Source organism: Ursus maritimus, unplaced genomic scaffold, assembly GCF_017311325.1.
Source record: "Ursus maritimus isolate PB19 unplaced genomic scaffold, ASM1731132v1 scaffold_21, whole genome shotgun sequence".
Classification (NCBI taxonomy): Eukaryota; Metazoa; Chordata; class Mammalia; order Carnivora; family Ursidae; genus Ursus; species Ursus maritimus.
In genome coordinates, this window is record NW_024424564.1 from 56,264,127 (window position 1) to 56,274,610 (window position 10,484).

The window sequence follows — 10,484 nt, forward strand, 5'->3', positions numbered from 1 at the left end:
GAAAGAAAGAAAGAAAGAAAGAAAGAAAGAAAGAAAGAAAGAAAGAAAGAGGGTCTTCACTGAGAATGGCCTTTTCTCGAAGACCAGCAGGTGCCCAGCTCTGTGCAGATGAGACCAGATGGAAGGGGTCCAGCCGTCCCGGAGCTCGGGAGCCAAGGACCCCACAACGAGCAGGGCAGCCTCTGCAGAGGAAGAGAGGTAAGCAGGCAGGGGTGAAGTCGGAGAGGCCTGGCGAAGAGCCCAAGGGCACCGTCCTAGGGAGGCCCGGACAAAAGCAAACACACAGTGAGACCCAGTGGGCCCTTCTGCAGGACAGCAAGGTGACGGAGACGGGGTGGGCGGGGTCGAGGGCCAGCCGCGGGGGCTTGAATGTCAGGGTCACAGGGCAGGGGTGCTGTCTGCCAAGTCTCGGAGGGTCTGCAGGGAGGGTGCAGAGTGTGCGGGAGGGGGTGGCCCGAGCAGGGGGGAGGCGGAGGAGACGTGGAAGGAACCGTTTCTGGACCTTGGGAAGCACAGATACGGGGCAGTCAGTCTCAGGAACTGGGGGAAGACCCCCGGGTTTCTGGCCTGAGCAGCTGGGCAGGTGGGGGTGAATGCAGGAGGAAGAGAGACCCCAGCCTGGCCCAAAGCAAGGTCAGCCAAGGTCAGCTGAGGCCCGGAGCCTGGGCGAGAGAGCAGGGGATCAGGGTGGGAACAGGAAGCAGGCTTGTGTGTGAGGACACCTTCACTTTACTTTCCGTGTGTTGTGAAGACACCCTCCCCTGAGGCCGAGGCTGCAGGGCTGCTCTGCGGTCTGAGCCCGGCCGAGGCCCAGCGGCAGCTCAGGCCTCTCCAGGACGCGCCGTCCAGGGAGACAGGGAACCCACCCTCAGGCGGCTGCCGAGGGTCCAGGGCAAAGCTGGACGGAGACCGCCACGGCTCTCAGGCTCCGAGGGCAGAGGTCAAGTCCTGCCTCCCCAGGAAAGCCAAGACAGCCGCCCCTGCCCCCTCCCTCCCCGCAGGCCCAGGACTCACCTAGGGCCCCGCCCCCCGCCCACCTCCTTCCGCAGGCAGTTCCGCCTGAAGTTCTCCCTCTGGGTCTCCGGGTGGTGTGAGCCTCGATGGGGGAAGGGCGCTGCCACGGCCGAGCCCATGCCGGGCACAGTGAGCTCACAGCGCGGCCGAGACAGCGTCCTTGTCCCTCATTCACACGCTCGGGTTCTGTCATTCATTTGCCCAAAAGTAATGCTTGTCCCAGACGATCGGCCACGTGGGATCCTGAGAGCCCAGGCTGGACAGACGCGGTCCCTAGAGAGCGTCGGCCCAGGAGGCCCCCAGAAGGGGAAGCCTCACAGAGTATGAGCCGCTCTATGAGTCCGCAAGGAGTATCCTGAGAAAGCGAGAACTTTCCAGGGCTCCCAGGACCAAGTTGGGGTGGGGGTGGGGGTAGCATGGGATGGGGACAGAGCGGGGACAGGGCCCCGGAGCAGGGGGGACCGAGGTAGGCTGCCTGCAGCCTCAAGGGTCCCCGTGGCTCCAACAGGAATTCCTGGTCATTCCTGACTCCTGAGCTCCCCCCAAACCTGCATCAGAGCTTCTCCATTGGGGGCTTTGGGGGGGCGGCACCCACACACTGCCGAAGGCTCTGTCCGCAGCACCACCCAGACCACGCACCCCACCGTCCTCAACCTGACCGCCCCGGCACCCCAATGCCTGGCTGTCCTGTGTCCTCCACCAAGGTCCAGCCAAGCGTCACCCGCACCGGTACGAGCCCCTCCCACGCCAGCTTCTCCCGGCCCCTCCCTGGGCAGCACAGGGGACCCCCATACTTGTAGCTGTGTTCACCGCACGCCGTCTGTGCTCCGAGCTGTATGCTGGGGACACGGAGGCGGCCTCACCACGCGGCCCTGCCCTGGAGGTCGCAGTCTGAGGGGACGATGGACATGAATCAGCCCCCCAAATAGTGATTCCCCCCCCCGATGGGGACCCCAAGGTTGCTGCGGAGGGGCCGGGGGCTTCCTGGGCGCCACGGTGAATAAGAAGGATCCCATCCGGTCGGCTCCCCGCCAGCACGGGTCCAGGTCAGAGTGGCGGCCCCTGTGCTCACAGCCCCCACACAGCTCCTCCTCAGGCCCCCACTGCAAGCTCTCCAGAGCTGAGCCCCTCCCCCCTCAGGCCCCCCACCCTCACCCGAACCCCCGGCCCAGGGACCCAGACGCCCCCAGGTTCTTCACCCATTAAAATAGGCATCATTTCAAAGTCCAAGGGCACGTTTCAATTCTGCCCTCAGTTATTATTTAGCCTTTTCCCGTGAAATATTTTCTGCTTTTCTCCCAAACTTGGGATTCACAGCGATCAGTCTTGGTCCAGGTTGAGCACCACTGCCGAGCTGGCCGGCGAAGAGCGCGCCTGCCACCTGGTGGCCACGCGGAGACGCTGCCGGGCAAGGGGTGCCCAGCAAACCCTCAGACAGCAGGGGTGGGGTGGAGGTGGGGGCTTAAAGAACAACAGCCAGCTTCTCAGACGCTGCAGAAAACGCCCACAGCTGCAACATCCTGAAGCGCCTGGAGGACCCCAGTCTGCATCCCACCCCACCCTGGGCCTCCTCGCACTGTTCCTGAGCCTGGTGGGCACAGACCCCCTCCCAGAACAGGCCCTGCGGGCTCAGACACTGGGTGCACAAGGAGAAGCCCTGGGGAGCCTGGGGAGGGGTCCAGCGAAGGAGCTGGAAGGAGAGGGTCTTGGAGCGACTGCACCCCCACCTCACGCAGGACTTTGAGCCCCCCAAGCACCCCTGGGTCCCAGCGAGGCCCCAAGAACAGGACAAGGGCAGGGCCACGCTGGCCAGTCTGTGGACCCCAGGCCCAGGGAGGCCAGACTGACCCCTGAGGGCGGAAAGCAAATCATGTGAGCCCTGGTCAGGTGGGCACCAGGTCAGATAAAGCTGCGGGGATCCTGAGGGGTGGGGTCTGCCCAGAGCCCCACCAGGCATGGGCTCCGGGCGCAGAGAGCTCCCCACCAGGAAAACCCAGTCCCTCCCGCCGAGCTCACCCTGACTTCCTTCTCTTGCTTGATTTCAGATCAGTTACTTCACATAAATTCAAGTTCTGAGTAACCTTTGGTATATTTTTCCACTTTTAAACACAATTTATTTTTATTAATAAAAATCACTGCATATACATTGCAATTAAGAAAATCCTCTTGGGGGGCGCCTGGGTGGCTCAGTTAAGCGTCTGCCTTCAGCTCAAGTTGTGATCCCGGGGTCCTGGGATCAAGCCCCGCATCGGGGTCCCTGCTCTGCGAGGAGTCTGCTTCTCCCTCCTCCTCTGCCCCTCCCCCCTCGTCCCCCCTCCACTTGTACTCTCCCCTTCAAATAAATAAATAAATCTTTAAAAAAAGAAAAGAAAGAAAAGAAAATCCTCTCGGGGCACCTGGGTGGTGCAGTCAGTCAAGCATCTGACTTCGTTTTGGCTCAGGTCACGATCTCAGGGTCATGGGATCCAGGCCCGCGTCAGGCTCCGCACTGGCCGTGGAGCCTGCTTGGGATTCTCCCTCCCTCTGCCCCTCCCCCTGCTTCCTCACTCGCTGTCTAAATAAATAAATAAATAAAAATCTTAATTAAAACCCCTCTTTAAATAGACCCTGAGCAACCTTACAATTTGTCCCTTAAAACCTGATGATGATATGCAGGCCGACGGCATCCGTAACAGTGACGTTCTCGGGTCTCAGGGAGGCACCTGTCCCGTTCACACACCGCCCACAGTACCCAGCACACAGCAGGTGTCTGCAGGAGGCAGACGGCAGCGGGGCAGGAGTGACCGCAGAGCACCTGTCCTCACGGGATCCTGGCAGTCCTGGCGTCCCGGGAGCAGGGCCCGAGGGCCTGACCCGGCAAGAACGCTGGGGAGTGGAGAGCGATCTGAAAGCCAGACAGACCACTGAGAGGGCAGGGACCCTCAGTCCTCAAGGGAGGGAGCCCAACACTCCCCAGCTGGGATGCAGACTTTCCGCAAAGCCAGAGCCTCCTCTCCGTTTTGGAGGAGGCCACGCCCCCCACAGCCCCAGCCGTAGGACCTGGGAGGACCCCGTGACATCACAGTGCCCTGGGGGCATCCAAGGAGTCCCCAACCCCCAAGCCCCTGCTGAGATGCTCAGTCCCTTCTGCTTCCTACAGACCCTGCGCTCGGAGGGGATAATTTAGAAAGTAATCGTTTATTTGAAGGTGGTGATTTACGTTTGCACAGACAAGGAGAACTGAAGCATCATGATTCACCCGTGATCACTGTACAGTTATTGAGAAATTGAAATAACTATTTGTCTACAAAGTTGGAAGTGGACCGCTAATTAGGTCTTGATTTATAATTGAGGCAGACACATTGTTTTAAAATCTCTTCGAAGTGTTTTCTTGGAGATAAGCAGCGAGCCAGCTGTAGGGCGGGCGTCCCACGCCGTCCCAGGGCCACCTGCTAAGTCCGCACCTGGTGAGGGGTCGGGGCCGACAGGCGTGAACTTGGAGAGGGGCACATTCCAGCACATCCTCAGAGATCAAGGCATGCAAATTAGATGAAGATCTGGAAAAGGCCGCAAGCCGGGGTCTTATTAGACTTTCTAAAACATGAACGTTGCACATTCTGGCATCTAGCCCGACGGGCAGCGTTTGCTTCTGACGGTAAGGCTGAGGTCAGGTAGTGATCAGGGCTCCAGAAGGAAATTGAGGAGCCACATCCCCCCTCACCCTCCAGGCCGTGCGTGCCCCACACGTGCTGGGCACAGGCAAGAGGACCCTGTCCCTGAGTTAGCAGGAACCCCCTGGAGGGACAGACACACAGGATTCAAACACGCCTCCGCTTCCTCCAAAGCTCACCTGGGCGGGTTCCCACCGAGAACAAGAATCAAGACCAAACCCTCGACGAAGCTGCAGCCTCCGAGCTTAAAAGGGCTGCGGCTGGGCTGGGGACAGCTCAGCACGTCCCCGGTCTCGCAGGCCACGGGCACTGCAGCCTGTCCCCAGAGCCCAGGAGGCGCAGGCGTGGAGCTGTGTGCGGCACACGGTGGGGCCGCTTGTGGCTGGACCGAGGCTAGAACCCACCGGCTATCTGGATTCCAGGAGGCACACAAGGAAGACGACAGGGTGGGACAGCGGGGGACTGGACACAACGCGGAGGCAGCAGCCAATGAGCCTGGCGGCCCCACCAGTAACAAGCTCGGCTCCGCGGGATCTTTCAGTGTCGGGGTGCAGGTCGGGGCATGGACACTCTGGGGGTCCTCCCTGCCTACCCTGGCCCCCCAGGAAGAGCCCTGTTTCTGATTAGGCAGGCTCTGTGGTGGTCTCCATGCCTCAGGAGGGCAGCCACAGGCCAGCGTCCCCCGCAGCCGGACAGAGACGCGGGTCTGAGCTCCATCAGCAGGAAAATGAGCAGACAGCCTCGCGGTCACTCTGTGTGTCCTGGTGATGAAGTCTTAGGTCTCGTGTGCCTGCAAGTATTTTGCCGGCAATTTTGAAGAACGGTTGCCTGGATAGAGTCCCAGGTTGGCAGTGTTTCTCGTCACTATTTCAGTGATGTCGCCCACTGTCTCCCGGCCGGCACCGTTTCTGAGGACAGGTCAGCTCTCATTTTTATCTGTGCTCCTCTGCCCGCCTTCAAGATTTTCTCTTTAGCATTCCTTTTAGGCAATGCACCTTGATGTAATTTTCTTCACGTGCTTTGAGTTAATTGAGATTTTTCGATGTGTGGTTTTATAGTTTCCATCAAATTTGGGAAATTTTTCACCATTATTTCTTCAAAAAATTGAACATACCCAGCGCTGGCAAGGCCGTGGCGCTGCTGGGAGTCTCGCCCATTGCTGGTGGGGTGGACAGTGAAGCAGCCACTTTGGAAAACAGACGGGCAGCTTCTCATGAGGTTAAACACACACTTACCAAGTCATCCACCAGTTCCACGCCTGGGTGTTGACCCGAGCGACATGAACACACGCCCCTACAGTGATCCGAGCGTGCGTATGGCAAGTACTGGAAACAGCCCGGAACGAATGAATTGATCGAATAGTCTTAGTATAACCGCACAATGGAATACTACGCAGCAGTAACAGACAATGAACTTCTGGTGCTTACAGCGGATGGAAGATTTTCAAATGCACTGTGCTCAGTGAAAGAAACCAGACGCAAAAGGCAACATGTTGTACGACTCCTTTTATATGATGTTCTGGAAAAAGCAAAACTGCAGAATGGGATGGATGATGGATGGATGATGGATGGATGATGGATGGATGGATGGTTGAAGTAATGAATGGGGGGAGGAAGTCTGGACGGATGTCTGAGCAGAGAGATGGAGGGACAGATGGATGACACGCTCATCGTCACTAGGAAGTGCCCAAATTCTTTATGACCCTGCTGTTCACCAAGCCTCCTCGTATCCGGCAGCTGTGCCATAAACACTCCCAGGTAAGTGCTCACGCACCTGTGAGAACGCATTCCTTCCGTTGGTTACAGCTCCCTGAGATGTGGCGCCCACCCACCCCCCCATCATACACAGTTGTCCACACGGTGGAGGGAACAGCCCCTGGGGGACTGGCTGGCTGTCACCGGCCTGGATTCTGCATGTACCTCAGCAACGCCCCCCCAACCACCCACCTGACACCAGTCAATGAACATCTAGATTGTAACCCTCACCCGGATTCGGCTGCTCCCTCCAAAAACGCCTTGAGTAATGTTCTGCGCTTGCAGAACTGACCTCATTCCTCCCGTGCTGTCTCACCCCTCCTTCGGCACACATCTGCGGCCCCCTGCCAGACTCGGGGCCCCCGAGCGCACCCTCCGAGAGCCCACGGCCCAGAGCAGCAGTCACACAGGCAACGAGTCACAACCACACCAGGGGCCGTGCACGCCACGGAAGAGGCCCCCTCACCAGGGGGAGAGAGAGGAAATGCAGAAGCCTTCTGGAGAGGTGCCTCTGCGCTCAGGCTTCAAACACGAGTGGAAAGCAGCTGGTTTCACTCCGTCAGGTACAACGGTCCCTGCGGGTTCCCTGGAGGGCATCTGAGCGGAGCAGAGCCCGCTCCACGCCTAGTTCGCGGGAAGCTGTTACGCGTGGGTGTTGGGTTCTGTCAGATGCTTTTCCTGCATCTCTAGGGAGGAGCATATGATCTTTCTTCCCTAGTCTGTTGATGTGATTATCAAATGTGGACCCAGCCTTGCGTATCTGGGATAAATCCCACGTGTTCGTGGTCCCTGTATATTCTTCTCATACGGAGCCAGGTTTGATTTGCTAATATTTTGTTGAGGATTTTTTATTGAAATAGAGTTTTCTTGTAATGCCTTTGTCTTGGGAGCAGGGCAATGTAGCCTCACAGAATAAGTTATGGGGTGTTCTCTCTGCTTCTCTTTTCTGGAACAGATTGTAGAGAATTGGTACAATTTCCTCCTTAAACGTCCGCTACAACCCACCAGTGAGGTCATCTGGGCCTGGTGCTGTTTGGGAAGGTTATAGATCACTGAGCTAATTTCTTTAATACATATAGGCCCGTTCAGATTGTCTGTTTCTCCTGTGTGACTTTTGGTAGATTCTGCCTTTCAAGGAATTGATCTATTTCATCAAAGTCATCAAATTTGTGGCACGGAGTTCTTCATAACACCCCTTTATTATTCTTTCAGTGTCTGTAGGATCTGTACTGATGAACCATCTTTCTTATATTAGGAACTTGTGCATTCTCTCTCTCTTTTTCTTAGTTGGCCTGACTAAAGGTTTATCAATTCTATTAACCTTTTCCAAGAACCAACTTTTAGTTTCATTGGTCTTCTCTCTTATTTTTCTATGTCCAATTTCATTAACTTCTCTGTTTCTTTTAAGATTTTATTTTTAAGTAATCCTTACACCCAACATGTCCCCAAAACTAAGAGGGACCCGAGGACCGACCCGCATGACCCTGAGGGGCAGCCCCGGGCAGGGCCCGTGTGGGGCTGGACCTGGCAGCTCCCTTCTGACAGAGAACACAGCACAGGGACGTGATGTCACTCCCTCAGTGAGGTCACCAAACGCCAGGGTCCCCAAGCATGTAACTTCCCCGCAAACCCCGCTCCTGCTTTGGGACACGGGGGACTAATACTGCAGTTCCAACAGTGAAGGCCTTCTCGGGCGTTGTTAGAGGAAGTGAAAGGACCTGTGGGGAGGGCTCCCACCTCCAGCCACGGCCCCCCGCCGGCCCCCCTGCAGCTCAGGCTCCACGGGTCCAGCCTGTCCACAAAACTAGGGTTGCAGCCCTTGCCCCAAGCGGAGGCGGGCAGCCCCTGGGACCGGGCTCAGGCAGCAAGGGCCTGAATCCCCATCCCGGGGCGCCTGCCCCCGTGCTGGATTGTACCCCGGCCCTCTGAGCCCCAGAACCCCCAGACGGCCCAGCCCGCAGCCAGAGCCCACGGCCCAGCGGCCTCGCTGCCGGTGAGCACACGTACCACCTGAGCTGGTCTCCAGACACGAAGGAGGGCCCGGCTCCATACCAGCCGTGCACAGGGGCTCCAGTGCCGGGGACGGCGGCAGCCCCAAGGAACCCCAGATCCAGCAGCCACACCCCACTCCTCGGGAGGCTCAGAGCTGTTGAGTACCCACAAAGGCCCTGGAGAGAGAGGCCGAAACCATCCCGGTTGGAGACGGCGGTTCCCTCGGTGCATGGGCAGAACCAAAGCACCTGCTACGTGTAAATTGAAACAAACGTGCTGATTCTCTAGGGGACACTCGGCCGCTCCAGCTGCAGCCGACAGCACATCGTGACAGACGCACACAACGCCTGTGTTCGCATCGAATGCAGAATCGCTAGCAAACACCAAGAGCACGTGGCTGGTGGTCGGAGGCCTGGGCCGCGTGGCAGGGCCGCTCCTCACCAGGGGCACTGGCTGGGGCACGGAGGGTCTGTCCTGGGGGCAGACAGGCCTGGGCAGAGCAGCTGCAGCCCCGTGCACGGAGCAGGGCAGACGCACAGACCCAGGCTCCCACCTCTCCTTCCTCACATGGACATCGTCGCCACAGCTGAGACCACTTAGAGGACAGAGAGGCAAAGGCCAAAGGGCTGAGCACGGGAGGGACACCCCGTGGAGGCAGTGGGAAGCTTGTGCACGGCTGGGGGTGTGCTGCCGTGTCGGGGCTCCAGGGCTGGGGCCACAGCTACGGGGGCAGTGGGGGCAGTGCAGGGCCGAGCTGCAGCATCTCTGGAAGCAGAGCCCCCAGGCCCTGGGGATGGCGTGGCATCGGGGGCCAAGGTTGAGCCCTTCCTCTGTCCAGAGCCATTTGCATTTACTTTTCTGTGAAGTGAGTCCATAGTTTGCCCATTTTTTCCGTCCTATCATTGGTCTCTTTAAAGATGACTTACTTGTAAGGGGCGCCCGGGGGGCTCAGTCGGTTAAGGATCCCACTCTTGATTTCGGCTCAGGTCATGATCTCAGGGTTGTGGGATAGAGCCCTGCACGATCGAGCCCCGCCTTCAGCGTGGAGTCAGCTTGGGACTCTTCTCCCTCTGCCTCTGCCCCTCCCCCCAAAAAACAAACAAATAAATCTTTAAAAAACAAAAAAGACGACTTGTAAAGCTTTCTATGTTAAGGAAAGCCCTTTTCTGTGGCTTGAGTTGCAAATACTCCCCTTAACTGTCTTTTGACACTATAACAGATTTGGGGGCCATGCATGCACAAACTTTTCAATTTTCATTGTTAAGTATATTACTATTTTCTTTTATAGTTTCCGGAAGTGCAGTCATATTTTAAAAGATCAACCCCACTCTGAGGTTATAAATGATCATTTCATGACTTTTTCCTGGAATTTTAATTATCTCACTTTGACCCATTTGACATTTACCTGTAAAGAAAAATAATTGTGTCCTTAAAAGAGTATAAATGTATGTTTCTATCACAAAAAAGAAAACAAATCCTCAGGAAAGCTGTGTGTGCCTACCGGAAACCCAGTCTCTAGCTATCCTGTGGCTCTGCCATTCTCCATGACCCAAAACAGCTGCTGCAGCTCCAGCCATCCCATCCACATTCCAGCCAACAGAAAAGAAAAAAACAGCAGGAAAGAGCACTCCTCCTCCTTCAGAGGGCATTTCCCCGAAGTGACACTTCCCATTACTTCCCATTGGTTTGGTCTCCTGGCCTCACCCAGCTACAAGGGGGTCAGGGGGGACGAAGTCATTATTCCAAAAGGCTTCCTTACAAGATAAAAAGAGAATGGATTCGTTTTTTAGGTGTTGAGTTTAAGTAGTTCTTTGTAGATCTTGGATACCAGTCTTTTATCTGTAGTGTCATTTGCAAATATATTCTCCCATTCCGTGGGCTGCCTCTTAGTTTTTTTTTTACTGTTTCCTTGGCTGTGCAGAAGCTTTTATCTTGATGAAGTCCCACAAGTTCATTTTGTCTTTTGTTTCTCTTGCCTTTGGGGATGTGTCATGAAAAAGGTTGCTTTGGCCGATGCCAGAGAGGTTGCAGCGTATGTTCTCCTCCAGGATTTTGATGGATTCCTTTCTCACAT